This window comes from Phasianus colchicus, chromosome 32 (genome assembly GCF_987193195.1).
Source record: "Phasianus colchicus chromosome 32, bPhaCol1.hap1.1, whole genome shotgun sequence".
Classification (NCBI taxonomy): Eukaryota; Metazoa; Chordata; class Aves; order Galliformes; family Phasianidae; genus Phasianus; species Phasianus colchicus.
This window is the reverse complement of record NC_143467.1, coordinates 2,054,191-2,081,410: the sequence shown is the minus strand read 5'-3', so window position 1 is coordinate 2,081,410 and position 27,220 is coordinate 2,054,191. Positions and strand designations below refer to the sequence as shown.

General features: G+C 42.4%; 1 protein-coding gene across 5 annotated transcripts in view; it reads right to left on the bottom strand.

Annotated features, from left to right (window-relative positions):
• Window positions 1–26,663, bottom strand: part of LOC149914038 (uncharacterized) — a 43,410-nt gene extending 16,747 nt beyond the window's left edge. For 4 of the 5 annotated variants that reach the window (XM_090128127.1, XM_090128131.1, XM_090128129.1 and 1 more), the window contains exon 1: window positions 26,505–26,663. The gene's annotated coding sequence lies outside the window, so the exon portion shown is untranslated. Of the gene's footprint in view, window positions 1–15,098; window positions 15,190–26,504 lie in introns of all 5 variants that reach the window. The other variant, XM_090128128.1, reaches the window with a different exon arrangement.
• Window positions 26,664–27,220: the final 557 nt, after the last annotated feature.

Here is a 27,220-nt window from a genome sequence, read left to right as displayed (position 1 = left end):
CAAAAATCCCCATTTTTGCCCCAAACCCCCATTTTTATTTCTCAAAACCCCCCATTTTCCCCCCAAATCCCCATTTTTCCATTAAAAAATCCCAATTTTTCCCCCAAATCCCCATTATTCCATTATAAAAATCCCCATTTTCCCCCAAAATGCACATTTTTATTTCTCAAAACCCCCCATTTTCCCCCAAATCCCCGTTTTCCATTACAAAAATCCCCATTTTCCCCCCAAATCCCCATTTTTCATTCTGAAAATGCCCATTTTTGCCCCAAATCTCCATTTTTTACTCTCAAAAATTTCCATTTTTCCCCCAAATCCCCATTTTCCATTATAAAAAACCCCCATTTTCCCCCAAAATGCACATTTTTATTTCTCACCCCCCCATTTTTACCCCAAACCCCCATTTTTTACCCCAAAATCCCCCCCCCCCCCCCCCCCCCCGGTTGATTTTAAGCCCAAATCCCCCAAAATTCCGCCCCTCCGTGACCAAAAATCGCCATTTTCAGCATTTCGTTCCCACGTCGTTTTTGGGGTAAAAAAGCGCCGTTTTGGGAGCGCCGAGGAGGGCGATGGAGGGGGGCGGCCACGTGACCACGAGGCGGACTGACGTCATCGGTGACGTCATCAGCGGCGCCTGGCCCTTTAAGATGGGGGGGGAGGGGGGGAGTTAGGACCCAAAATCGCCCGAATTCGCCCCAAAATCCCCATTTTTCCAGTCCAAAAATCGGCATTTTTGCCCCAAATTCCCATTTTTTATTCTCAAAAATCGCCATTTTTGCCCCAAATCCCCATTTCTGAACCCTCTAAATCCCCACTTTTGCCCCAAATTCCCATTTTTTAATCACCAAAATCCCCATTTTGACCCCAAAATTCCCATTTCTTAACTCAAAAATCCCCATTTTTACCCCAAATCCCCATTTCCTGACTCTCAAAAATCCCCATTTTGAGCCAAAATTCCCATTTCTGAACCCTCAAAATCCCCATTTTTGACCCAAAATCCCCATTTTGATCCAAATTCCCATTTCTTAATCCTCAAAATCCTCATTTTGACCCCAATATTCCCATTTCTTTACTCAAAAATCCCCATTTTGACCCAAAATTCCCATTTCTCTACCCTCAAAATCCCCATTTTTGACCCAAAATCCCCATTTTTGCCCAAATTCCCATTTCTTAACCCTCGAAATCCCCATTTTTGACCCAAAATCCCCATTTTTGACCCAAATTCCCATTTCTTAATCCTCAAAATCCTCATTTTGGCCCCAAAATTCCCATTTCTTAACCCTCGAAATCCCAATTTTTGACCCAAAATCCCCATTTTTGCCCCAAATTCCAGTTTCTTAACTCAAAAATCGCCATTTTTGCCCCCAAATCCCCATTTCTCAACCCTCAAAATCCCCATTTTTGACCCCAAATCCCCATTTTTGCCCCAAATTCCCATTTCTTAACCCTCGAAATCCCCATTTTTGACCCAAAATTCCCATTTTTGACCCAAATTCCCATTTCTTAATCCTCAAAATCCTCGTTTTGACCCCAAAATTTCCATTTCTTTACTCAAAAATCCCCATTTTGACCCCAAATTCCCATTTCTGAACCCTCGAAATCCCCATTTTTGACCCAAAATCCCCATTTTTGACCCAAATTCTCATTTCTTAACTCAAAAATCGCCATTTTTGCCCCCAAATCCCCATTTCTCAACCCTCAAAATCCCCATTTTTGTCCCCAAATCCCCATTTTTCATTTTCAAAAATCCCCATTTCTGCCCCAAATTCCCATTTCTCAACTCAAAAATCGCCATTTTTGCCCCCAAATCCTCATTTCTCAACCCTCAAAATCCCCATTTTAACCCCAAATCCCAATTTTTGCCCAAAATTCCCATTTCTCAACTCAAAAATCGCCATTTTTGCCCCCAAATCCCCATTTCTCCACCCTCAAAATCCCCATTTTTGACCAAAAATCCCCATTTTTACCCCAAATTCCCATTTCTTAACTCTCAAAAATCCCCGTTTTCCCCCAAAGTTCCCATTTCCTGACTCTCAAAAATCCCCATTTTGACCCCAAATCCTCATTTTGATCCAAAATCCCCATTTTGACCCCCAAATCCCCATTTCTCAACTCAAAAATCGCCATTTTTGCCCCAAATTCTGTTTTCTCCACCCCCAGTATCCCCATTTTGACCCAAAATCCCCATTTTTCCAGTCCCCCAAAATCCCCATTTTCGCCCCCAAATCCCCATTTTTGCCCCAAATTCCCATTTTTTATTCTCAAAAATCGCCATTTTTGCCCATAAATCCCATTTCTGAACCCACAAAATCCCCATTTTTGACCCAAATTCCCGGTTTCCATGACTAAAAATCACCATTTTTGCCCCAAATGCCCATTTTTCAATCCTTAAAATCCCCATTTTTACCCCAAATTCCCATTTGTTATTCTCAAAAATCCCCATTTTGACCCCAAATCCCCATTTCTGAACCCCCAAAATTCCCATTTTTGACCCCAAATTTTCATTTTTCCAGTCCCAAAATCCCCATTTTTGACCCAAAACTCACATTTCCCACACTCAAAAATCGCCATTTTTACCCATAAATCCCATTTCTGAACCTCAAAATCCCCATTTTTGACCCAAATTCCCGGTTTCCATGACTAAAAATCGCCATTTTTGCCCCAAATCCCCATTTTTGCTCCAAATTCCCATTTTTCACTCTCAAAAATCCCCATTTTGACATAAAATCCCCATTTTTCACTCCTCAAAATCCCCATTTTGACCCAAAATCCCCATTTTTGAGCCCAAATTTCCATTTTTTACTCTCAAATATCCCCATTTTTATCCAAAATCTCCATTTTTATTTCCCAAAACTCGCAATTTTTACCCCAAATCTCCATTTCTGAACCCTCAAAACCCCCATTTTTCACCCAAATTCCCATTTCCCACCCTCAAAAATCGCCATTTTTACCCAAAATCCCCATTTCTCACTCTCAAAAATCCCCATTTTTACCCCAAATTCCCATTTTTGTTCTCAAAAATCCCCATTTTGACCCAAAATCCCCATTTTTCAGTCCTTAAAAAACCCCATTTTGTCCCAAATTCCCTCTTTTTTAATCCTCAAAATCCCCATTTTGACCCAAAATTCGCTTTTTTAATCCTTAAAAATCCCCATTTTGCCCCAAAATCCCCATTTCCCATTCCTAAAAATCTCCATTTTGACCCAAAATCCCCATTTTTTCCTCCCCCAAAACCGCCATTTTTGCCCCAAATCTCCGTTTCCCAACTCCTCAAAATCCCCATATTTTTTTTTCCAGGTGGTTTTAAGACCCAAAATCGCCGGAATTTGACCCAAAATCGGGGCAAAAAATGAGATTTTTGGGGAGGAAAAATTGGGATTTGGGGCAAAAATGGGGATTTTTGAGAGCAAAATTTGGGGATTTTGGGGTAAAATCGGGGATTTTGAGGATGAAAAAATGCCTATTTTGGGCAAAAATGAGATTTTTGAGAGCGAAAAATGGGGAAATTTGGGCAAAAACGGCGATTTTGAGAGGATTTGGGTCAAAAATGGGGGTTTTTAGGGTTCAGAAATGGAGATTTTGGGTCAAAAATGGGGATTTTTGAGGATGAAAAATGGGGATTTTTGAAAATGAAAAATGGGGATTTTGGGTAAAAATGGGAATTTTGAGGGTTAGAAAATGGGAATTTGGGTCAAAATGGGGATTTTTGAGAACGAAAAATGGGGATTTGGGGCAAAAATGGGGATTTTGAGGATGAAAAATGGGAATTTGGGGCAAAAATGGGGATTTTTGAGGAGGAAAAACGGGGATTTTGGGGCAAAAATGGGGATTTTGAGGAGTGAAAAATGGGGATTTGGGGTCAAAATAGAGATTTTTAAGAATGGAAAATGAGGATTTGGTACAAAAATGGGGATTTTGAGGAGTGAAAAATGGGGATTTTGGGCAAAAATGGAGATTTTTGAGAAGGAAAAATGCCTATTTTGGGGGATTAAGAAATGGGGATTTGGGGCAAAAATGGCGATTTTTAGTCATGGAAACCGGGAATTTGGGGCAAAAATGGGGATTTTGAGGGTTCAGAAATGGGATTTAAGGGCAAAAATGGCGATTTTTGAGAATAAAAAATGGGAATTTGGGGCAAAAATCGGGATTTGGGGGATTCAGAAATGGGGATTTGGGGCAAAAATGGCGATTTTTAGTCATGGAAACCGGGAATTTGGGGCAAAAATGGGGATTTTGAGGGTTCAGAAATGGGGATTTGGGTCAAAAATGGCGACTTTTGAGGATTTAGAAATGGGAATTTGGGGCAAAAATGGGGATTTGGGATAAAAATGGGGAATTTTGGGACTGGAGAAATGAAAATTTTGGGTCAAAAATGGGGGTTTTGAGGGTTCAGAAATGGGATTTATGGGCAAAAATGGCGATTTTTGAGAATAAAAAATGGGAATTTGGGGCAAAAATGGGGATTTTGGGAACGTGTAGGGTTTTTTTGGGGGGGTGGCACTGTTTTAAGACCCAAAATCGCTGGAATTCGACCCAAAATCGGACTCCAAACCCACCTGGGGGGAGGGAAGGGGGGGGGAGCTCTGCGTTAGGACCCAAAATCGCCGGAATTCGACCCAAAATTGGGGCGAAAAATGAGGTTTTTGAGAAGGGAAAACGATGATTTGGGGTAAAAATGGGGATTTTTGAGAGGGAGAAATGGAAATTTGGGGCAAAAGTGGGATTTTGAGGAGTGAAAAATGGGGATTTTGGGGCAAAATGGGGATTTTTGAGAATAAAAAATGGGAATTTGGGGCAAAAATGGGGATTTTGAGGAGTGAAAAATGCGGATTTTGGGTCAAAATGGGGATTTTTGAGAAGGAAAAATGGGGATTTGGGGCAAAAATGGGGATTTTGAGGGTTCAGAAATGGGAATTTGGGGCAAAAATGGCGATTTTTGAGAATAAAAAATGGGAATTTGGGGCAAAAAATGGGGATTTGGGGGATGTGTGTTAATGTAGGAGGGGTGGGGTTGTTTTAAGACCCAAAATCGCCAGAATTCGACCCAAAATCAGACTCCAAACCCACCTGGGGGGAGGGAAGGGGGAGGAGCTCTGTGTTAGGACCCAAAATCGCCGGAATTTGACCCAAAATTGGGGCAAAAAATGGTGAATTTTGAGAAGGAAAAGTGGCGATTTGGGGTAAAAATGGGGATTTTTGAGAGGGAGAAATGGAAATTTGGGGCAAAAGTGGGGATTTTGAGGAGTGAAAAATGGGGATTTGGGGTCAAAATGGGGATTTTGAGGATTGAAAAAGTGGGAATTTGGGGCAAAAGTGGGGATTTTGAGGGTTCAGAAATGGGGATTTGGGGCAAAAATGGCGATTTTTGAGAATAAGAAATGGGGATTTGGGTCAAAAATGGGGATTTTGAGGGTTCAGAAATGGAGATTTTGGGGCAAAATTGGGGATTTTTGAGAAGGAAAACTGGGAATTTGGGTCAAAAATGGGGATTTTGAGGGTTCAGAAATGGGATTTAAAGGCAAAAATGGCGATTTTTGAGAAGGAAAAATGGGAATTTGGGGCAAAAATGGGGATTTTTGAGAAGGAAAAATGGGGATTTGGAGGATTCAGAAATGGGGATTTGGGGCAAAAATGGCGATTTTTAGTCATGGAAACCGGGGATTTGGGTCAAAAATGGGGATTTTGAGGGTTCAGAAATGGGATTTAAGGGCAAAAATGGCGATTTTTGAGAAGGAAAAATGGGAATTTGGGTCAAAAATGGGGATTTGGGGGATGTGTGTTAATGTAGGAGGGGTGGGGTTGTTTTAAGACCCAAAATCGCTGGAATTTGACCCAAAATTGGACTCCAAACCCACCTGGGGGGAGGGAGGGGGGGAGCTCTGCGTTAGGACCCAAAATCGCCGGAATTCGACCCAAAATTGGGGCGAAAAATGAGGTTTTTGAGAAGGGAAAATGGGGATTTGGGGTAAAAATGGGGATTTTTGAGAGGGAGAAATGGAAATTTGGGGCAAAAGTGGGGATTTTGAGGAGTGAAAAATGGGGATTTTGGGTCAAAATGGGGATTTTGAGGATTGAAAAAGTGGGAATTTGGGGCAAAAGTGGGGATTTTGAGGGTTCAGAAATGGGAATTTGGGGCAAAAATGGGGATTTTGGGGTTCAGAAATGGGGATTTGGGGCAAAAATGGCGATTTTTGAGTTGAGAAATGGGAATTTGGGTCAAAAATGGGGATTTTGAGGGTTCAGAAATGGAGATTTTGGGGCAAAATTGGGGATTTTTGAGAAGGAAAACTGGGAATTTGGGTCAAAAATGGGGATTTTGAGGGTTCAGAAATGGGATTTAAAGGCAAAAATGGCGATTTTTGAGAAGGAAAAATGGGAATTTGGGGCAAAAATGAGGATTTTGGATACCTGTAGGTTTTTTTGGGGGGCTGGCACTGTTTTAAGACCCAAAATCGCCAGAATTCGACCCAAAATCGGACTCCAAACCCACCTGGGGGGAGGGAGGGGGAGGAGCTCTGCGTTAGGACCCAAAATCGCCGGAATACGACCCAAAATTTGGGGCGAAAAATGAGGTTTTTGAGAAGGGAAAATGGGGATTTGGGGTAAAAATGGGGATTTTTGAGAGGGAGAAATGGAAATTTGGGGCAAAAGTGGGGATTTTGAGGAGTGAAAACTGGGGATTTTGGGTCAAAATAGAGATTTTTAAGAATGGAAAATGAGGATTTGGGGCAAAAGTGGGGATTTTGAGGAGTGAAAAATGGGGATTTTGGGTCAAAACGGGGATTTTTAAGAATGGAAAATGGGGATTTGGGGCAAAAATGGGGATTTTTGAGAAGGAGAAATGAAAATTTGGGTCAAAAATGGGGATTTTGAGGGTTCAGAAATGGGATTTATGGGCAAAAATGGCGATTTTTGAGAATAAAAAATGGGAATTTGGGTCAAAAATGGGGCTTTGGGGGATGTGTGTTAATGTAGGAGGGGTGGGGTTGTTTTAAGACCCAAAATCGCCAGAATTCGACCCAAAATTGGACTCCAAACCCACCTGGGGGGAGGGAGGGGGGGAGCTCTGCGTTAGGACCCAAAATCGCCGGAATTCGACCCAAAATTGGGGCAAAAAATGGTGAATTTTGAGAAGGAAAAGTGGCGATTTGGGGTAAAAATGGGGATTTTTGAGAGGGAGAAATGGAAATTTGGGGCAAAAGTGGGGATTTTGAGGAGTGAAAAATGGAGATTTTGGGTCAAAATGGGGATTTTTAAGAATGGAAAATGGGGATTTGGGGCAAAAGTGGGGATTTTGAGGAGTGAAAAATGGGAATTTTGGGTCAAAACGGGGATTTTTGAGAAGGAAAAATGGGGATTTGGGGCAAAAGTGGGGATTTTGAGGAGTGAAAAAGGAATTTGGGGCAAAAATGGGGATTTTTGAGAGTAAAATTTGGAAATTTTGGGGTAAAATCGGGGATTTTGAGGATGAAAAAATGCCTATTTTGGGCAAAAATGAGATTTTTGAGAGCGAAAAATGGGGAAATTTGGGCAAAAACGGCGATTTTGAGAGGATTTGGGTCAAAAATGGGGGTTTTTAGGGTTGAGAAATGGAGATTTTGGGTAAAAAATGGGGATTTTTGAGGATGAAAAATGGGGATTTTTGAAAATGAAAAATGGGGATTTGGGGACAAAAATGGGAATTTTGAGGGTTAGAAAATGGGAATTTGGGTCAAAATGGGGATTTTTGAGAAGGAAAAATGGGAATTTGGGGCAAAAATGGGGATTTTGAGGGTTAAAAAATGGGAATTAGGGGCAAAAATGGGGATTTTTGAGGAGGAAAAACGGGGATTTTGGGGTAAAAATGGGGATTTTGAGGAGTGAAAAATAGGGATTTTGGGTCAAAACGGGGATTTTTGAGGGTTCAAAAATGGGGATTTGGGGCAAAAATGGCGATTTTGAGGATGAAAAATGGAAATATGGGGCAAAAAAGGGAATTTTGAGGATTAAAAAATGGGAATTTGGGGCAAAAATGGGGATTTTTGAAAAGGAAAAATGGGGATTTTGGGTCAAAATAGAGATTTTTAGTCATGGAAAGTGAGGATTTGGGACAAAAATCGGGATTTTGAGGAGTGAAAAATGGGGATTTTGGGCAAAAATGGAGATTTTTGAGAAGGAAAAATGGGGATTTGGGGGATTTAGAAATGGGAATTTGGGGCAAAAATGGCGATTTTTAGTCATGGAAACCGGGAATTTGGGTCAAAAATGGGGATTTTGAGGGTTCAGAAATGGGAATTTGGGGCAAAAATGGCGATTTTTAGTCATGGAAACCGGGGATTTGGGTCAAAAATGGGGATTTTGAGGGTTCAGAAATGGGATTTAAGGGCAAAAATGGCGATTTTTGAGAATAAAAAATGGGAATTTGGGGCAAAAATGGGGATTTGGGGGATGTGTGTTAATGTAGGAGGGGTGGGGTTGTTTTAAGACCCAAAATCGCTGGAATTTGACCCAAAATTGGACTCCAAACCCACCTGGGGGGAGGGAGGGGAGGGGGGCTCTGCGTTAGGACCCAAAATCGCTGGAATTTAACCCAAAATTGGGGCAAAAAATGGTGAATTTTGAGAAGGAAAAGTGGGGATTTTGGGTAAAAATGGGGATTTTTGAGAGGGAGAAATGGAAATTTGGGGCAAAAGTGGGGATTTTGAGGAGTGAAAAATGGGGATTTTGGGTCAAAATGGGGATTTTTGAGAAGGAAAAATGGGGATTTGGGGCAAAAATGGGGATTTTGAGGATTAAAAAATGGGGATTTTGGGTCAAAACGGGGATTTTTAAGAATGGAAAATGGGGATTTGGGGCAAAAATGGGGATTTTTGAGAAGGAGAAATGAAAATTTGGGTCAAAAATGGGGATTTTGAGGGTTCAGAAATGGGATTTATGGGCAAAAATGGCGATTTTTGAGGATTTAGAAATGGGAATTTGGGGCAAAAATGGGGATTTTGAGGGTTCAGAAATGGGGATTTGGGGCAAAAATGGCGATTTTTAGTCATGGAAACCGGGAATTTGGGGCAAAAATGGGGATTTTGAGGGTTCAGAAATGGGGATTTGGGGCAAAAATGGGGATTTTTGGGAACGAAAAATGGGAATTTGGGGGATTTAGAAATGGGGATTTGGGGCAAAAATGGCGATTTTTAGTCATGGAAACCGGGAATTTGGGTCAAAAATGGGGATTTTGAGGGTTCAGAAATGGGAATTTGGGGCAAAAATGGCGATTTTTAGTCATGGAAACCGGGAATTTGGGGCAAAAATGGGGATTTTGAGGGTTCAGAAATGGGAATTTGGGGCAAAAATGGCGATTTTTAGTCATGGAAACCGGGGATTTGGGTCAAAAATGGGGATTTTGAGGGTTCAGAAATGGGATTTAAGGGCAAAAATGGCGATTTTTGAGAATAAAAAATGGGAATTTGGGGCAAAAATGGGGATTTGGGGGATGTGTGTTAATGTAGGAGGGGTGGGGTTGTTTTAAGACCCAAAATCGCTGGAATTTGACCCAAAATTGGACTCCAAACCCACCTGGGGGGAGGGAGGGGAGGGGGGCTCTGCGTTAGGACCCAAAATCGCTGGAATTTAACCCAAAATTGGGGCAAAAAATGGTGAATTTTGAGAAGGAAAAGTGGGGATTTTGGGTAAAAATGGGGATTTTTGAGAGGGAGAAATGGAAATTTGGGGCAAAAGTGGGGATTTTGAGGAGTGAAAAATGGGGATTTTGGGTCAAAATGGGGATTTTTGAGAAGGAAAAATGGGGATTTGGGGCAAAAATGGGGATTTTGAGGAGTGAAAAATGGGGATTTTGGGTCAAAACGGGGATTTTTGAGAAGGAAAAATGAGGATTTGGGGCAAAAATGGGGATTTTGAGGATTAAAAAATGGGGATTTTGGGTCAAAACGGGGATTTTTAAGAATGGAAAATGGGGATTTGGGGCAAAAATGGGGATTTTTGAGAAGGAGAAATGAAAATTTGGGTCAAAAATGGGGATTTTGAGGGTTCAGAAATGGGATTTATGGGCAAAAATGGCGATTTTTGAGGATTTAGAAATGGGAATTTGGGGCAAAAATGGGGATTTTGAGGGTTCAGAAATGGGGATTTGGGGCAAAAATGGCGATTTTTAGTCATGGAAACCGGGAATTTGGGGCAAAAATGGGGATTTTGAGGGTTCAGAAATGGGGATTTGGGGCAAAAATGGGGATTTTTGGGAACGAAAAATGGGAATTTGGGGGATTTAGAAATGGGGATTTGGGGCAAAAATGGCGATTTTTAGTCATGGAAACCGGGAATTTGGGTCAAAAATGGGGATTTTGAGGGTTCAGAAATGGGAATTTGGGGCAAAAATGGCGATTTTTAGTCATGGAAACCGGGAATTTGGGGCAAAAATGGGTTTTTTGAGGGTTCAGAAATGGGATTTATGGGCAAAAATGGGGATTTTTGAGAATAAAAAACGGGAATTTGGGGCAAAAATGGGGATTTTGAGGAGTGAAAAATGGGGATTTTGGGTCAAAACGGGGATTTTTGAGAAGGAAAAATGAGGATTTGGGGCAAAAATTGGGATTTTGAGGAGTGAAAAATGGGGATTTTGGGTCAAAACGGGGATTTTTAAGAATGGAAAATGGGGATTTGGGGCAAAAATGGGGATTTTGAGGAGTGAAAAATGGGGATTTTGTGGGTTCAGAAATGGGGATTTGGGGCAAAAATGGCGATTTTTAGTCATGGAAACCGGGAATTTGGGTCAAAAATGGGGATTTTGAGGGTTCAGAAATGGGGATTTGGGGCAAAAATGGCGATTTTTGAGGATTTAGAAATGGGAATTTGGGGTCAAAATGGGGATTTTGAGGGTTCAGAAATGGGATTTAAGGGCAAAAATGGCGATTTTTAGTCATGGAAACCGGGAATTTGGGGCAAAAATGGGGATTTTGAGGGTTCAGAAATGGGACTTTGGGGCAAAAATGGGGATTTTGGATAAAAGTGGGGAATTTTGGGACTGAAGAAATGAAAATTTTGGGTCAAAAATGGGGGTTTTGAGGGTTCAGAAATGGGGATTTTGGGTCAAAAATGGGGATTTTTAAGACCAAAAATGGGGATTTTTAGCTTAAGGAAAGGGAATTTGGGGCAAAAATGGGGATTTTGAGGGTTCAGAAATGGGATTTAAGGGCAAAAATGGCGATTTTTGAGAAGGAAAAATGGGAATTTGGGGCAAAAATGGGGATTTGGGGGATGTGTGTTAATGTAGGAGGGGTGGGGTTGTTTTAAGACCCAAAATCGCCAGAATTCGACCCAAAATCGGACTCCAAACCCACCTGGGGGGAGGGAAGGGGGGGAGCTCTGTGTTAGGACCCAAAATCGCTGGAATTCGACCCAAAATTGGGGCAAAAAATGGTGAATTTTGAGAAGGAAAAGTGGCGATTTGGGGTAAAAATGGGGATTTTTGAGAGGGAGAAATGGAAATTTGGGGCAAAAGTGGGGATTTTGAGGAGTGAAAAATGGGGATTTTGGGTCAAAATGGGGATTTTGAGGATTGAAAAAGTGGGAATTTGGGGCAAAAGTGGGGATTTTGAGGGTTCAGAAATGGGAATTTGGGGCAAAAATGGGGATTTTGGGGTTCAGAAATGGGGATTTGGGGCAAAAATGGCGATTTTTAGTCATGGAAACCGGGAATTTGGGGCAAAAATGGGGATTTTGAGGGTTCAGAAATGGGAATTTGGGGCAAAAATGGCGATTTTTGAGAATAAGAAATGGGGATTTGGGTCAAAAATGGGGATTTTGAGGGTTCAGAAATGGAGATTTTGGGGCAAAATTGGGGATTTTTGAGAAGGAAAACTGGGAATTTGGGTCAAAAATGGGGATTTTGAGGGTTCAGAAATGGGATTTAAAGGCAAAAATGGCGATTTTTGAGAATAAAAAATGGGAATTTGGGTCAAAAATGGGGATTTGGGGGATGTGTGTTAATGTAGGAGGGGTGGGGTTGTTTTAAGACCCAAAATCGCCAGAATTCGACCCAAAATCAGACTCCAAACCCACCTGGGGGGAGGGAAGGGGGAGGAGCTCTGCATTAGGACCCAAAATCGCCGGAATTCGACCCAAAATTGGGGCAAAAAATGGTGAATTTTGAGAAGGAAAAGTGGGGATTTTGGGTAAAAATGGGGATTTTTGAGAGGGAGAAATGGAAATTTGGGGCAAAAGTGGGGATTTTGAGGAGTGAAAAATGGGGATTTGGGGCAAAAATGGGGATTTTTGAGAAGGAAAATTGGGATTTGGGGGATTCAGAAATGGGATTTGGGGCAAAAATGGCGATTTTTAGTAATGGAAACCGGGAATTTGGGGCAAAAGTGGGGATTTTGAGGGTTCAGAAATGGGATTTAAGGGCAAAAATGGCGATTTTTGAGAATAAAAACCGGGAATTTGGGGCAAAAATGGGGATTTTGTGGGTTTAGAAATGGGGATTTGGGGCAAAAATGGCGATTTTTAGTCATGGAAGCCGGGAATTTGGGGCAAAAATGGGGATTTTGTGGGTTCAGAAATGGGGATTTGGGGCAAAAATGGGGATTTTGAGGGTTCAGAAATGGGATTTAAAGGCAAAAATGGCGATTTTTGAGAATAAAAAATGGGAATTTGGGGCAAAAATGGCGATTTTTAGTCATGGAAACCGGGGATTTGGGTCAAAAATGGGGATTTTGAGGGTTCAGAAATGGGAATTTGGGGCAAAAATGGCGATTTTTAGTCATGGAAACCGGGGATTTGGGTCAAAAATGGGGATTTTGAGGGTTCAGAAATGGGATTTAAGGGCAAAAATGGCGATTTTTGAGAAGGAAAACTGGGAATTTGGGGCAAAAATGGGGATTTTGAGGAGTGAAAAATGGGGATTTGGGGCAAAAATTGAGATTTTTGAGAAGGAAAACTGGGAATTTGGGTCAAAAATGGGGATTTTGAGGGTTCAGAAATGGGATTTATGGGCAAAAATGGCGATTTTTGAGGATTTAGAAATGGGAATTTGGGGCAAAAATGGGGATTTTGAGGGTTCAGAAATGGGAATTTGGGGCAAAAATGGCGATTTTTAGTCATGGAAACCGGGAATTTGGGGCAAAAATAGGGATTTTGAGGAGTGAAAAATGGGGATTTGGGGTCAAAATGGGGATTTTTGGGAACGAAAAATGGGAATTTGGGGGATTTAGAAATGGGGATTTGGGGCAAAAATGGCGATTTTTAGTCATGGAAACCGGGAATTTGGGGCAAAAATGGGGATTTTGAGGGTTCAGAAATGGGATTTATGGGCAAAAATGGCGATTTTTGAGAATAAAAAATGGGAATTTGGGTCAAAAATGGGGATTTTGAGGGTTCAGAATTGGGATTTATGGGCAAAAATGGCGATTTTTGAGAATAAAAAATGGGGATTTGGGGCAAAAATGGGGATTTTGAGGGTTCAGAAATGGGATTTAAGGGCAAAAATGGCGATTTTTGAGAATAAAAAATGGGAATTTGGGGCAAAAATGGGGATTTGGGGGATGTGTGTTATGGGGGTGGGAGGGGGGGGTCACTGTTTTCAGACCCAAAATCGCCGGAATTCGACCCAAAATCGGACTCCAAACCCACCTGGGGGGAGGGAGGGGGGGGAGCTCTGTGTTAGGACCCAAAATCGCTGGAATTTGACCCAAAATTGGGGCAAAAAATGGTGAATTTTGAGAAGGAAAAGTGGGGATTTGGGGTAAAAATGGGGATTTTTGAGAGGGAGAAATGGAAATTTGGGGCAAAAGTGGGGATTTTGAGGAGTGAAAACTGGGGATTTTGGGTCAAAATAGAGATTTTTAAGAATGGAAAATGAGGATTTGGGGCAAAAGTGGGGATTTTGAGGAGTGAAAAATGGGAATTTTGGGTCAAAACGGGGATTTTTGAGAAGGAAAAATGGGGATTTCGGGGATTCAGAAATGGGAATTTGGGGCAAAAATGGCGATTTTTAGTCATGGAAACCGGGAATTTGGGGCAAAAATGGGGATTTTTAAGACCAAAAATGGGGATTTTTAGCTTAAGGAAAGGGAATTTGGGTCAAAAAATGGGGATTTTGAGGGTTCAGAAATGGGATTTAAGGGCAAAAATGGCGATTTTTGAGGATTTAGAAATGGGAATTTGGGGCAAAAATGGGGATTTTGAGGGTTCAGAAATGGGATTTAAGGGCAAAAATGGCGATTTTTAGTCATGGAAACCGGGAATTTGGGGCAAAAATGGGGATTTTGAGGGATCAGAAATGGGGATTTATGGGCAAAAATGGCGATTTTTGAGAATAAGAAATGGGAATTTGGGGCAAAAATGGGGATTTTGAGGAGTGAAAAATGGGGATTTTGGGTCAAAACGGGGATTTTTAAGAATCGAAAATGGGGATTTGGGGCAAAAATGGGGATTTTTGAGAAGGAAAAATGAAAATTTGGGTCAAAAATGGGGATTTTGAGGGTTCAGAAATGGGATTTATGGGCAAAAATGGCGATTTTTGAGGATTTAGAAATGGGAATTTGGGGCAAAAATGGGGATTTTGAGGGTTCAGAAATGGGATTTAAGGGCAAAAATGGCGATTTTTAGTCATGGAAACCGGGAATTTGGGGCAAAAATGGGGATTTTGAGGGTTCAGAAATGGGACTTTGGGGCAAAAATGGGGATTTTGGATAAAAGTGGGGAATTTTGGGACTGGAGAAATGAAAATTTGGGGTCAAAAATGGGGGTTTTGAGGGTTCAGAAATGGGGATTTTGGGTCAAAAATGGGGATTTTTAAGACCAAAAATGGGGATTTTTAGCTTAAGGAAAGGGAATTTGGGGCAAAAATGGGGATTTTGAGGGTTCAGAAATGGGATTTAAGGGCAAAAATGGCGATTTTTGAGAAGGAAAAATGGGAATTTGGGGCAAAAATGGGGATTTGGGGGATGTGTGTTAATGTAGGAGGGGTGGGGTTGTTTTAAGACCCAAAATCGCTGGAATTTCACCCAAAATTGGACTCCATACCCACCTGGGGGGAGGGAGGGGGGGGAGCTCTGTGTTAGGACCCAAAATCGCTGGAATTTGACCCAAAATTGAGGCTCCAAACCCACCTGGGGGGGGACCCGAATCTTCCGGATCCCTTTGCGACGTTTTCGGCAGCGGCACAGCCGTCCCATGGGGGGCAAAAAAACCCAAAAAGGTCTGAATTTGCCCCAAAATGATGTTGGGTTTTGATGGTGGTGGTGATGGGTTTTGGTTTTGAACCGAAATCGTCAGAATTGGACCCAAAACGGTGGTGGAAAAAGAGCAGAAAAAAAAAAAAGGTTCTGTCAATGGGGCCCCGAAATGAATGAAAATATCAAAAAATAAAGAGTCAAAATGAGACAAAACGACCCAAAATGTGACCAGAATGACTCAAAATGATCCCAAAAATGATGGAAAGATCCCAAAATGACCCAAAATGACCCAAAATGACCCCAAAAATGCCCCAAGCTGTGCCTAAAATGACCCCAAAATGACCCAAAATGCCCCAAATTGAGCCAAAATGACCCCAAAATGACCCAAATATCCCCAAATGCCCCCAAAATGTTCCCAAAATTGTCAAAAAATGTCCCAAAATGATCCAAGCTGTGCCTAAAATGACCCCAAAATGACCCAAAATGACCCAAATTGAGCCTGAAATGACCCCAAAATGACCCAAATATCCCCAAATGCCCCAAAATGTTCCCATAATTATCCCAAAAATGTCCCAAAATGACTCAAAATGACCCCAAAATGGCCCCAAAATGCCCCAAGCTTTGCCTAAAATGACCCAAAATGACCCAAAATGTCTCCCAAAATCTTCCCCCAATGACCCAAATATCCCCAAATGACCCAAAATGTTCCCAAAAATGGCCCAAAATGACCCAAAATGATCCCAAAAATGATGGAAAGATCCCAAAATGACCCAAAATCACCCAAAATGACCCCAAAATGCCCCAAGCTGTGCCTAAAATGACCCCAAGATGACCCAAAAATGTCCCAAAATGACCCAAAATGTCTCAAATTGTCCCCAAAAATCTTCCCAAAATGACCCAAAATGCCCAAAAATGACCCCAAAATGCCCCAAACTGTGCCTAAAAAGACCCCAAAATGACCCAAAAAGCCCCAAAATGACCCAAAATGACTCAAATTGTCCCCAAAAATCTTCCCAAAATGACCCAAAATGACACCAAATGGCCCCAAAATGCCCAAATATGCCCCCAAACGACCCCAAAATGGCACAAAATGACCCAAAATGACCCCAAAAATGATGGAAAGATCCCAAAATGACCCAAAATGACCCAAAAAGACCCCAAAATGCCCCAAACTGTGCCTAAAATGACCCCAAAATGACCCAAAATGCCCCAAGCTGTGCCTAAAATGACCCCAAAATGACCCAAAATGCCCCAAATTGAGCCTGAAATGACCCCAAAATGACCCAAATATCCCCAAATGCCCCCAAAATGTTCCCAAAATTGTCAAAAAATGTCCCAAAATGATCCAAGCTGTGCCTAAAATGACCCCAAAATGACCCAAAATGTGCCTAAAATGACCCCAAAATGACCCCAAAATGACCCAAAATGCCCCAAATTGAGCCTGAAATGATCCCAAAATGACCCAAATATCCCCAAAGTGACCCAAAATGTTCCCAAAATGATCCAAAAAATGTCCCAAAATGACCCAAAATGACCCAAAATGACCCTAAAATGCCCCAAACTGTGCCTAAAATGACCCCAAAATGACCCCAAAATGACCCAAAAATGCCCCAAATGACCCCAAATGACCCAAATATCCCCAAATGACCCAAAATGTTCCCAAAAATGGCCCAAAATGACCCAAAATGATCCCAAAAATGATGGAAAGATCCCAAAATGACCCAAAATCACCCAAAATGACCCCAAAATGACCCAAGCTGTGCCTAAAATGACCCCAAGATGACCCAAAAATGTCCCAAAATGACCCAAAATGTCTCAAATTGTCCCCAAAAATCTTCCCAAAATGACCCAAAATGCCCAAAAATGACCCCAAAATGCCCCAAGCTGTGCCTAAAATGACCCCAAGATGACCCAAAATGCCCCAAAATGACCCAAAATGACTCAAATTGTCCCCAAAAATCTTCCCAAAATGACCCAAAATGACCCCAAATGGCCCCAAAATGCCCAAATATGCCCCCAAACGACCCCAAAATGGCACAAAATGACCCAAAATGACCCCCAAAATGATCGAAAGATCCCAAAATGACCCAAAATGACCCCAAATGCCCCAAACTGTGCCTAAAATGACCCCAAAATGACCCAAATATCCCCAAATGCCCCAAAATGTTCCCATAATTATCCAAAAAATGTCCCAAAATGACCCAAAATGACCCCAAGAACCACATAAAATCCCAAAATCCTCATTTTTCACCCCAAAAATCCCAAATTCCCGAATCACCCCCAAAATCACAACACAGAACCCCCAAAATCTGCACTTTTCACCCCAAAATCCACTCCAAAAAAACCCAAATTTTCCCCAAACCCACCAATATAACAACAAAGACCCCCATAAAATCCCCAAATCCTCATTTTTCACCCCAAAAACCCCAAATCCTCCCCCAAAACCCCCCGATTTCCCCCATAAAATCCCCAAATCCGCATTTTTCACCCCAAAATCCCCCAAAAACCCCAAATTTCCCCAATCACCCCCAAAATCACAACACAGAACCCCCAAAATCCGCACTTTTCACCCCAAAAATCCCCACAAAAACCCAAATTTCCCCCAAATCCCCCAAAATGGCAGCAAAGAACCCCATAAAATCCCAAAATCCACATTTTTCACCCCAAAATCCCAAATTTCCCTCCAAAAAACCCAAATTTCCCCCAACCCCCCCCAAAATGACAACAAAGAACCCCATAAAATCCCAAAATCCTCATTTTTCAACCCCAAAACCGCCAAATCCTCCCCCAAACCCCTCGATTTCCCACATAAAATCCCCCAAATCTGCATTTTTCACCCCAAATACCCCAAATTCCCCTCCAAAAATCCCAAATTTCCCCCAATCCCCCCAAAATGACAACAATGAACCCCATAAAATCCCAAAATCCACATTTTTCACCCTAAAACCCCAGAATTTCCCCCCAAAAACCAGAATTTCCCCCATAAAATCCCCCAAATCCGCATTTTTCACCCCAAAATCCCCCCCAAACCCCAAATTTCCCCAATCACCCCAAAATCACGACACAGAAGCCCCAAAATCCGCACATTTCACCCCCAAAAAATTCCCACAAAAACCCAATTTTCCCCCAAATCCCCCAAAATGACAGCAATGAATCCCATAAAATCCCATAAATCCACATTTTTCAACCCCAAAATCCCAAATTCCCCTCCAAAAAAACCTAAATTTCCCCCAAAATCCCCCCAAAATGGCAACAAAGAACCCCATAAAATCCCAAAATCCACATTTTTCACCCCAAAACCCCCAAATCCCCCCCCATAACCCTCCAATTTCCCCCATAAAATCCCCCAAATCCGCATTTTTCACCCCAAAATCCCCCCAAAACCCCAAAAATCCCCAATCACCCCCAAAATCACAACACAGAACCCCCAAAATCCGCACTTTTCACCCCAAAAAATCCCCACAAAATCCCGAATTTTCCCCAAGTCCCACAAAATGGCACCAAAGAACCCATAAAATCCCAAATCCTCATTTTTCACCCTAAAACCCCCGAACTTCCCCCCAAAAAACCAGAATTTCCCCCATAAAATCCCCTAAATCCACATTTTTCACCCCAAAATCCCAAATTCCCCTCCAAAAAACCCAAATTTCCCCCAAACACCCCAAAATGGCAGCAAAGAACCCCATAAAATCCCCCATAAAATCCGCATTTTTCACCCTAAAACCCCCAAATTTCTCCCCCAAAAACCAGAATTTCCCCCATAAAATCCCCTAAATCCGCATTTTTCACCCCAAAATCCCCCAAATTCCCCTCCAAAAATCCCAAATTTCCCCCAATCCCCCCAAAATGACAACAATGAACCCCATAAAATCCCAAAATCCACATTTTTCACCCTAAAACCCCAGAATTTCTCCCCCAAAAACCAGAATTTCCCCCATAAAATCCCCCAATTCCGCATTTTTCACCCCAAAATCCCCCCCAAACCCCAAATTTCCCCAATCACCCCCAAAATCACAACACAGAAGCCCCAAAATTCGCACTTTTCAGCCCAAAAATCCACACAAAAACCCAAATTGCCCCTAAATCCCCCAAAATGGCAACAAAGAACCCCATAAAATCCCCCAAAATCCACATTTTTCACCCCAAAACCCCCAAATCCTTCCAAAAAACCCCCCAATTTCCCCCATAAAATCCCCTAAACCCGCATTTTTCACCCCAAAATCCCAAAATCCCCTCCAAAAAAACCCAAATTTCCCCCAAACCCCCCAAAATGACAACAAAGAACCCAATAAAATCCCAAAATCCACATTTTTCACCCTAAAACCCCCAAATCCCCCCCAAAACCCCCCAATTTCCCCCATAAAATCCCCAAATCCTCATTTTTCAACCCCAAAACGCCCAAATCCTCCCCCAAAACCCCCCAATTTCCCCCATAAAATCCCCCAAATCCGCATTTTTCACCCCAAATTCCCAAATTCCCCTACAAAAAACCCAAATTTCCCCCAAACCCCCCAAAATGACAACAAAGAACCCCATAAAATCCCAAAATCCTCATTTTTTACCCCAAAACCCCCAAATCCTCCCCCCAAACCCCCCGATTTCCCCCATAAAATCCCCTAAATCCGCATTTTTCACCCCCAAATCCCAAAATCCCCTCCAAAAAAACCCAAATTTCCCCCAAAATACCCCCAAAATGGCAACAAAGAACCCCATAAAATCCCAAAATCCTCATTTTTCACCCCCAAAACCCCCAAATTTTCCCCCAAAACCCCCTCATTTCCCCCATAAAATCCCCCAAATCCTCATTTTTCACCCCAAAATCCCCCCAAACCCCAAATTTCCCCAATCACCCCAAAATCACGACACAGAAGCCCCAAAATCCGCACTTTTCACCCCAAAAATCCCCACAAAAACCCAAATTTTCCCCAAATCCCCCAAAATGACAGCAATGAATCCCATAAAATCGCAAAATCCACATTTTTCAACCCCAAAATCCCAAATTCCCCTCCAAAAAAACCTAAATTTCCCCCAAAATCCCCCCAAAATGGCAACAAAGAACCCCATAAAATCCCAAAATCCACATTTTTCACCCCAAAACCCCCAAATCCCCCCCCATAACCCTCCAATTTCCCCCATAAAATCCCCCAAATCCGCATTTTTCACCCCAAAATCCCCCCAAAACCCCAAAAATCCCCAATCACCCCCAAAATCACAACGCAGAACCCCCAAAATCCGCACTTTTCACCCCAAAAATCCCCACAAAATCCCGAATTTTCCCCAAATCCCCCAAAATGGCACCAAAGAACCCCATAAAATCCCAAAATCCGCATTTTTCACCCCAAAACCCCCAAATCCTCCCCCAAAACCCCCCAATTTCCCCCATAAAATCCCCTAAATCCGCATTTTTCACCCCAAATTCCCAAATTCCCCTCCAAAAAAACCTAAATTTCCCCCAATGCCCCCAAAATGGCAACAAAAAACCCAATAAAATCCCAAAATCCGCATTTTTCACCCTAAAACCCCCAAATCCTCCCCCAAAACCTCCTCATTTCCCCCATAAAATCCCCTAAATCCGCATTTTTCACCCCCAAATCCCCCCAAAAACCCCAAATTTCCCCAATCACCCCCAAAATCACAACACAGAACCCCCAAAATCCGCACTTTTCACCCCAAAAAATCCCCACAAAATCCCGAATTTTCCCCAAGTCCCACAAAATGGCACCAAAGAACCCATAAAATCCCAAAATCCTCATTTTTCACCCTAAAACTCCCAAATTTCTCCCCCAAAAACCCAAATTTCCCCCATAAAATCCCCCAAATCCTCATTTTTCACCCCCAAAACCCCCAAATTCCCCCCAAATTGCCCAATTTCCCCCAAAATTGCCCAATTTTCCCCCTTCTCTCTTTGCCTGAAATCCGCAGCCTTTTGTTTTTTGCCCAAAATCAGCACTTTTCAGCCCAAACGTCTCCTTCTTCTCCCCCCCCCCCTTTTATAGGATTTTCCAGCGGATGTGGGACGCCCCAAAACCCCTCGTTAACGCCCCAAAATTGGATGATTCAACCTCAAAATTGGATGATTCAACCCCAAAATTGGATGATTCAACCCCAAAACGTATCATTAAGGCCCGGAATGGGGTCAGGGTGGCCCCAAAAACCCGTAATTATGACCCAAAATGGGGCGGAGGCCCCAAAAAAACCGGTTCCCCAAATCCCAAAACCGGTTTGGAAGCCCAATAAAAGCGGAGCCGAAACCAAAGTGGGGCAGTTTGGCCCCAAAAGTCGGGCCTGAGAGTAAAAAATGGGATTTTCAGCCCCAAAATGAGGATCCAGAGCTCCAAAAATGGGATTTTCAGACCAAAAATGGGATTTTCAGCCACAAAATGGAGAGCCTGAGCTTCAAAAATGGGATTTTCAGACCCAAAACGGGATTTTCAGCCCCAAAATGGAGATCCTCAGCTCCAAAAATGGGATTTTCAGCCCCAAAATGGAGAGCCTGAGCTCCAAAAATGGGATTTTCAGACCTAAAAAGGGATTTTCAGACCCAAAATGGAGATCCTGAGCTCCAAAAATGGGATTTTCAGTCCTAAAAATGGGATTTTCAGACCCAAAATGGAGATCCTCAACTCCAAAAATGGGATTTTCAGCCCCAAAATGAGGATCCTCAACTCCAAAAATGGGATTTTCAGACCAAAAATGAGGATCCTGAGCTTCAAAAATGGGATTTTCAGACCAAAAATGCCATTTTCAGCCCCAAAATGGAGATCCAGAACTCCAGAAATGGGATTTTCAGACCTAAAAGGGCCATTTTCAGTCCAAAAATGGGATTATCAGCCCCAAAAATGGAATTTTCAGTCCTAAAAATGGAATTTTCAGTCCCAAAAATGCCATTTTCATACACAAAATGGAGATCCAGAGACTTAAAATGCCATTTTCAGCCCCAAAATGGAGATCCTGAGCTCCAAAAATGGGATTTTCAGCCCCAAATTGGAATTTTCAGACCCAAATGTGGAATTTTCAGCCCCAAAATGCCATTTTCAGCCCCAAAATAGAGTTCCTGAACACCAAAATTGAGATTTCCAGTCCCAAAATTGGGATTTTCAGCCCCAAAATGAAGTACCTCTATTCCAGAAATGGGATTTTCAGCCCAGAATCAGGATTTTCAGCCCCCAAAGTGCCATTTTCAGCCCCAAAACGTATCATTAAGGCCCGGAATGGGGTCAGGGTGGCCCCAAAAACCCGTAATTATGACCCAAAATGGGGCGGAGGCCCCAAAAAAACCGGTTCCCCAAATCCCAAAACCGGTTTGGAAGCCCAATAAAAGCGGAGCCGAAACCAAAGTGGGGCAGTTTGGCCCCAAAACTCGGGCCTGAGAGTAAAAAATGGGATTTTCAGCCCCAAAATGAGGATCCTCAGCTCCAAAAATGGGATTTTCAGACCAAAAATGGGATTTTCAGCACCAAAATGAGGATCCTGAGCTCCAAAAATGGGATTTTCAGACCTAAAAAGGGATTTTCAGCCCCAAAATGAGGATCCTGAGCTCCAAAAAGGGGATTTTCAGACCAAAAATGGGATTTTCAGCCACAAAATGGAGATCCTGAGAGTAAAAAATGGGAATTTCAGACCCAAAATGAGGATCCTGAGCTCCAAAAATGGGATTTTGAGACCAAAAATGGGATTTTCAGCCCCAAAATGGAGATTCTGAGAGTAAAAAATGGGATTTTCAGTCCTAAAAATGGGATTTTCAGCCTCAAAATGGAGATCCTGAGAGTAAAAAATTGGGTTTTCAGACCCAAAATGGAGATCCTCAACTCCAAAAATGGGATTTTCAGACCCAAAATGAGGATCCTGAGCTCCAAAAATGGGATTTTCAGACCAAAAATGGGATTTTCAGCCCCAAAATGGAGATTCTGAGTGTAAAAAATGGGATTTTCAGTCCTAAAAAGGGATTTTCAGTCCCAAAATGGAGATCCTGAGAGTAAAAAATGAGATTTTCAGACCCAACATGGAGATCCTCAACTCCAAAAATGGGATTTTCAGCCCCAAAATGGAGAGCCTGAGCTCCAAAAAGGGGATTTTCAGACCTAAAAAGGGATTTTCAGCCCCAAAACGAGATCCTCAACTCCAAAAATGGGATTTTCAGACCCAAAATGAGGATCCTGAGCTTCAAGAATGGGATTTTCAGTCCTAAAAATGCCATTTTCAGCCCCAAAATGGAGATCCTGAGAGTAAAAAATGGTATTTTCAGCCCCCAAATGGAGATCCTGAGAGTAAAAAATGGTATTTTCAGCCCCAAAATGTAGAGCCTGAGCCCCAAAAATGGATTTTCAGACCAAAAATGCCAATTTCAGCCCCAAAATGGAGATCCTGAGAGTAAAAAATGGGATTTTCAGACCAAAAATGAGGATCCTGAGCTTCAAAAATGGGATTTTCAGACCAAAAATGCCATTTTCAGCCCCAAAATGGAGATCCTGAGCTCCAGAAATGGGATTTTCAGCCCCAAAAGGGCCATTTTCAGTCCAAAAATGGGATTTTCAGCCCCAAAAGGGCTGTTTTCAGCCCCAAAAGTGCTATTTTCAAACCCAAAATGGAATTTTCAGACCCAAAAAGGAGATCCTGAACACCAAAAATGGGATTTTCAGCCCCTAAAGTGCCATTTTCAGACCCCAAAGTACCAGATTCAGTCCAAAAAGGGGATTTTCAACCCCCAAAATGCCATTTTCAGCCCCAAAATGGAGATCCTGAGCTCCAAAAAGGGGATTTTCAGCCCCAAATTGGAATTTTCAGCCCCAAATGTGGAATTTTCAGCCCCAAAATGCCATTTTCAGCCCCAAAATAGAGTTCCTGAACACCAAAATTGAGATTTCCAGTCCCCAAATTGGGATTTTCAGCACCAAAATGAAGTACCTCTATTCCAGAAATGGGATTTTCAGCCCAAAATCAGGATTTTCAGCCCCCAAAGTGCCATTTTCAGCCCCAAAACGTATCATTAAGGCCCGGAATGGGGTCAGGGTGGCCCCAAAAACCCGTAATTATGACCCAAAATGGGGCGGAGGCCCCAAAAAAACCGGTTCCCCAAATCCCAAAACCGGTTTGGAAGCCCAATAAAAGCGGAGCCGAAACCAAAGTGGGGCAGTTTGGCCCCAAAAGTCGGGCCTGAGAGTAAAAAATGGGATTTTCAGCCCCAAAATGAGGATCCTCAGCTCCAAAAATGGGATTCTCAGACCTAAAAAGGGATTTTCAGCCCCAAAATGGAGATCCTCAGCTCCAAAAATGGGATTTTCAGTCCTAAAAATGGGATTTTCAGTCCCAAAATGGAGAGCCTGAGCTTCAAAAATGGGATTTTCAGACCAAAAATGCCATTTTCAGCCCCAAAATGGAGATCCTGAGACTAAAAAATGGGATTTTCAGCCACAAAATGGAGATTCTGAGACTAAAAAATCGGGTTTTCAGCCCCAAAATGGAGAGCCTGAGCTTCAAAAATGGGATTTTCAGACCAAAAATGGGATTTTCAGCCCCAAAATGGAGATCCTGAGCTTCAAAAATGGAATTTTCAGACCAAAAATGCCATTTTTAGACCCAAAATGGAGATCCTGGGCTCCAAAAATGAGATTTTCAGACCCAAAATGGGGATTTTCAGACCCAAAAGTACCATTTTCAGTCCCAAAATGAGGATCCTGAGCTCCAAAAATGGGATTTTCAGACCCAAAATGCCATTTCCAGCCCCAAATGTGGGATTTTCAGCCCCAAAAGGGCCATTTTCAGACCCAAAATGGGATTTTCAGCCCCAAAATGCCATTTCTAGCCCCAAAAATCGAATTTTCAGTCCTAAAAAAGGGATTTTCAGCTACAAAAGTGCCATTTTCAGTCCCAAGATGGGATTTTCCACCACAAAATGGAGATCCTGAACTCCAAAAATGGGATTTTCAGCCCCAAAAATGCCATTTTCAGACCCCAAAGTACCATTTTCAGCCCCAAAACGGAGACCCTGAACTCCAAAAATGGAATTATTGGCCTGAAAAGGGCCATTTTCAGCCCCAGAAGTGGAATTTTCAGTCCTAAAAGTGAAATTTTCAGCCCCAAAAGTGCCATTTTCAGCCCCAAAATGGAGATCCTGAACTCCAAAAATGGGATTTTCAGCCCCAAAAGTGCCATTTTCAGCCCCAAAAGTGCTATTTTCAAACCCAAAATGGAATTTTCAGCCCCAAAATGGAGATCCTGAACTCCAAAAATGGGATTTTCAGCCCCTAAAGTGCCATTTTCAGACCCCAAAGTACCAGATTCAGTCCAAAAATGGAATTTTCAACCCCCAAAATGCCATTTTCAGCACCAAAATGAAGAACCTCAACTCCTAAAGTGCCCTTTTTTTTTTTTTTGGACCTGAAAGTGCCATTTTCAGACGCAAAATTGAGATTTTCAGCCCCAAAATGGAGATTTTCAGCCCTAAAATTGAAATTTTCCACCCCAAATGGAGATTTTCAGACTCAAAATCGAGATTTTCAGCCCTAAAATTGAGACTTTCGCACCAAAATCGAGATTTTCTGCCCCAAAAGTGCCATTTTCAGCCCCCAAATCGAGATTTTCCACTCCCAAATGGAGATTTTTAGCCCTAAAATTGAGACTTTCTGCCCCCAAATCGAGATTTTTAACCCCAAAATGGAGCTTTTCAGTCCCAGAAGTGCGATTTTTAGCCCCAAAATTGAGATTTTCAATCCCTAAATGGAGATTTTCAGCCCCAAAATTGAGACTTTCTGCACCAAAATCGAGATTTTCACCCCAACATCGAGATTTTCAGCCCCAAAAGTGCCATTTTCAGCCCCCAAATCGAGATTTTCCACCCCCAAATGGAGATTTTTAGCCCTAAAATTGAGACTTTCTGCCCCAAAATTGAGATTTTCAGTCCCTAAATGGAGATTTTCAGCCCCCAAATCGAGACTTTCTGCACCAAAAAGGAGATTTTCACCCCAAAATCGAGATTTTCAGTCCCAAAAGTGCCATTTTCAGCCCCCAAATCGAGATTTTCCACCCAAAAATGGAGATTTTTAGCCCTAAAATTGAGACTTTCTGCACCAAAATCGAGATTTTCACCCCAAAATCGAGATTTTCAACCCCAAAAGTGCAATTTTTAGCCCCAAAATTGAGATTTTCAGTTCCTAAATGGAGATTTTCAGCCCCAAAATCGAGACTTTCTGCCCCAAAATCGAGATTTTCACCCCCAAAATCGAGATTTTCAGCCCCAAACTCCCGCATTTTGATCCCTGAGCCCCAAAATTGGATTTTTTTGCCCCAAAAACGAGGCTTCAGAGCCCCAGACTCGGCGTTTTTCGCCCCTCCTCCGCTCACCTCGTTAATTGGCGCTAATTAACGTTGGCTCATTAACGCCTTCGGGAAGCTCCGGATTCGGTTTTGGTTCCTCCTTCCACTTTGGGTGGAAAAAAGCAGAAATTGGGACGGAAAGGGTGGGGTTATGACGTCATCACGGGTTTTGGGGGAAAAAAGGGGCGTTTGGGTACGAGGAGCGCAGGGGGCCGCTCCTCATTTGCATGTCATTTGCATACGAATTGCATACTGCAGCTCAATGGGATTTTCAGCCCCGAAATTGGGATTTTCAGCCCCAAAAGTGCAATTTTCAAACACAAAATTTAATTTTCAGCCCCAAAATGGAGTTCCCAAATCCCAAAATTGAGATTTTCAGCCCCAAAATGGAATCCCTGGTCCCAGAAAAAGGCATTTTTAGCCCCAAAAGTGGGATTTTTTGCCCCCCAAAATGGGATTTTCAGCCCCAAAATTACGTTGATCCCAAAAATGGCATTTTCAGCCCTGCAAAATTGGACCCAAAATGGCATTTTCAGCCCCAAAAGCGGAATTTTCAGCCCCAAAAGTGGGATTTTCAGCCCCAAAAGCACCATTTTCAGCCCCAAAATGGAGTCCCCAAATCCCAAAATTGAGATTTTCAGCCCCAAAATGGAATCCCTGATTCCAAAAAAAGGCATTTTTAGCCCCCAAAGTAGGATTTTTTGCCCCACAAAATGGGATTTTCAGCCCCAAAATTACATTGA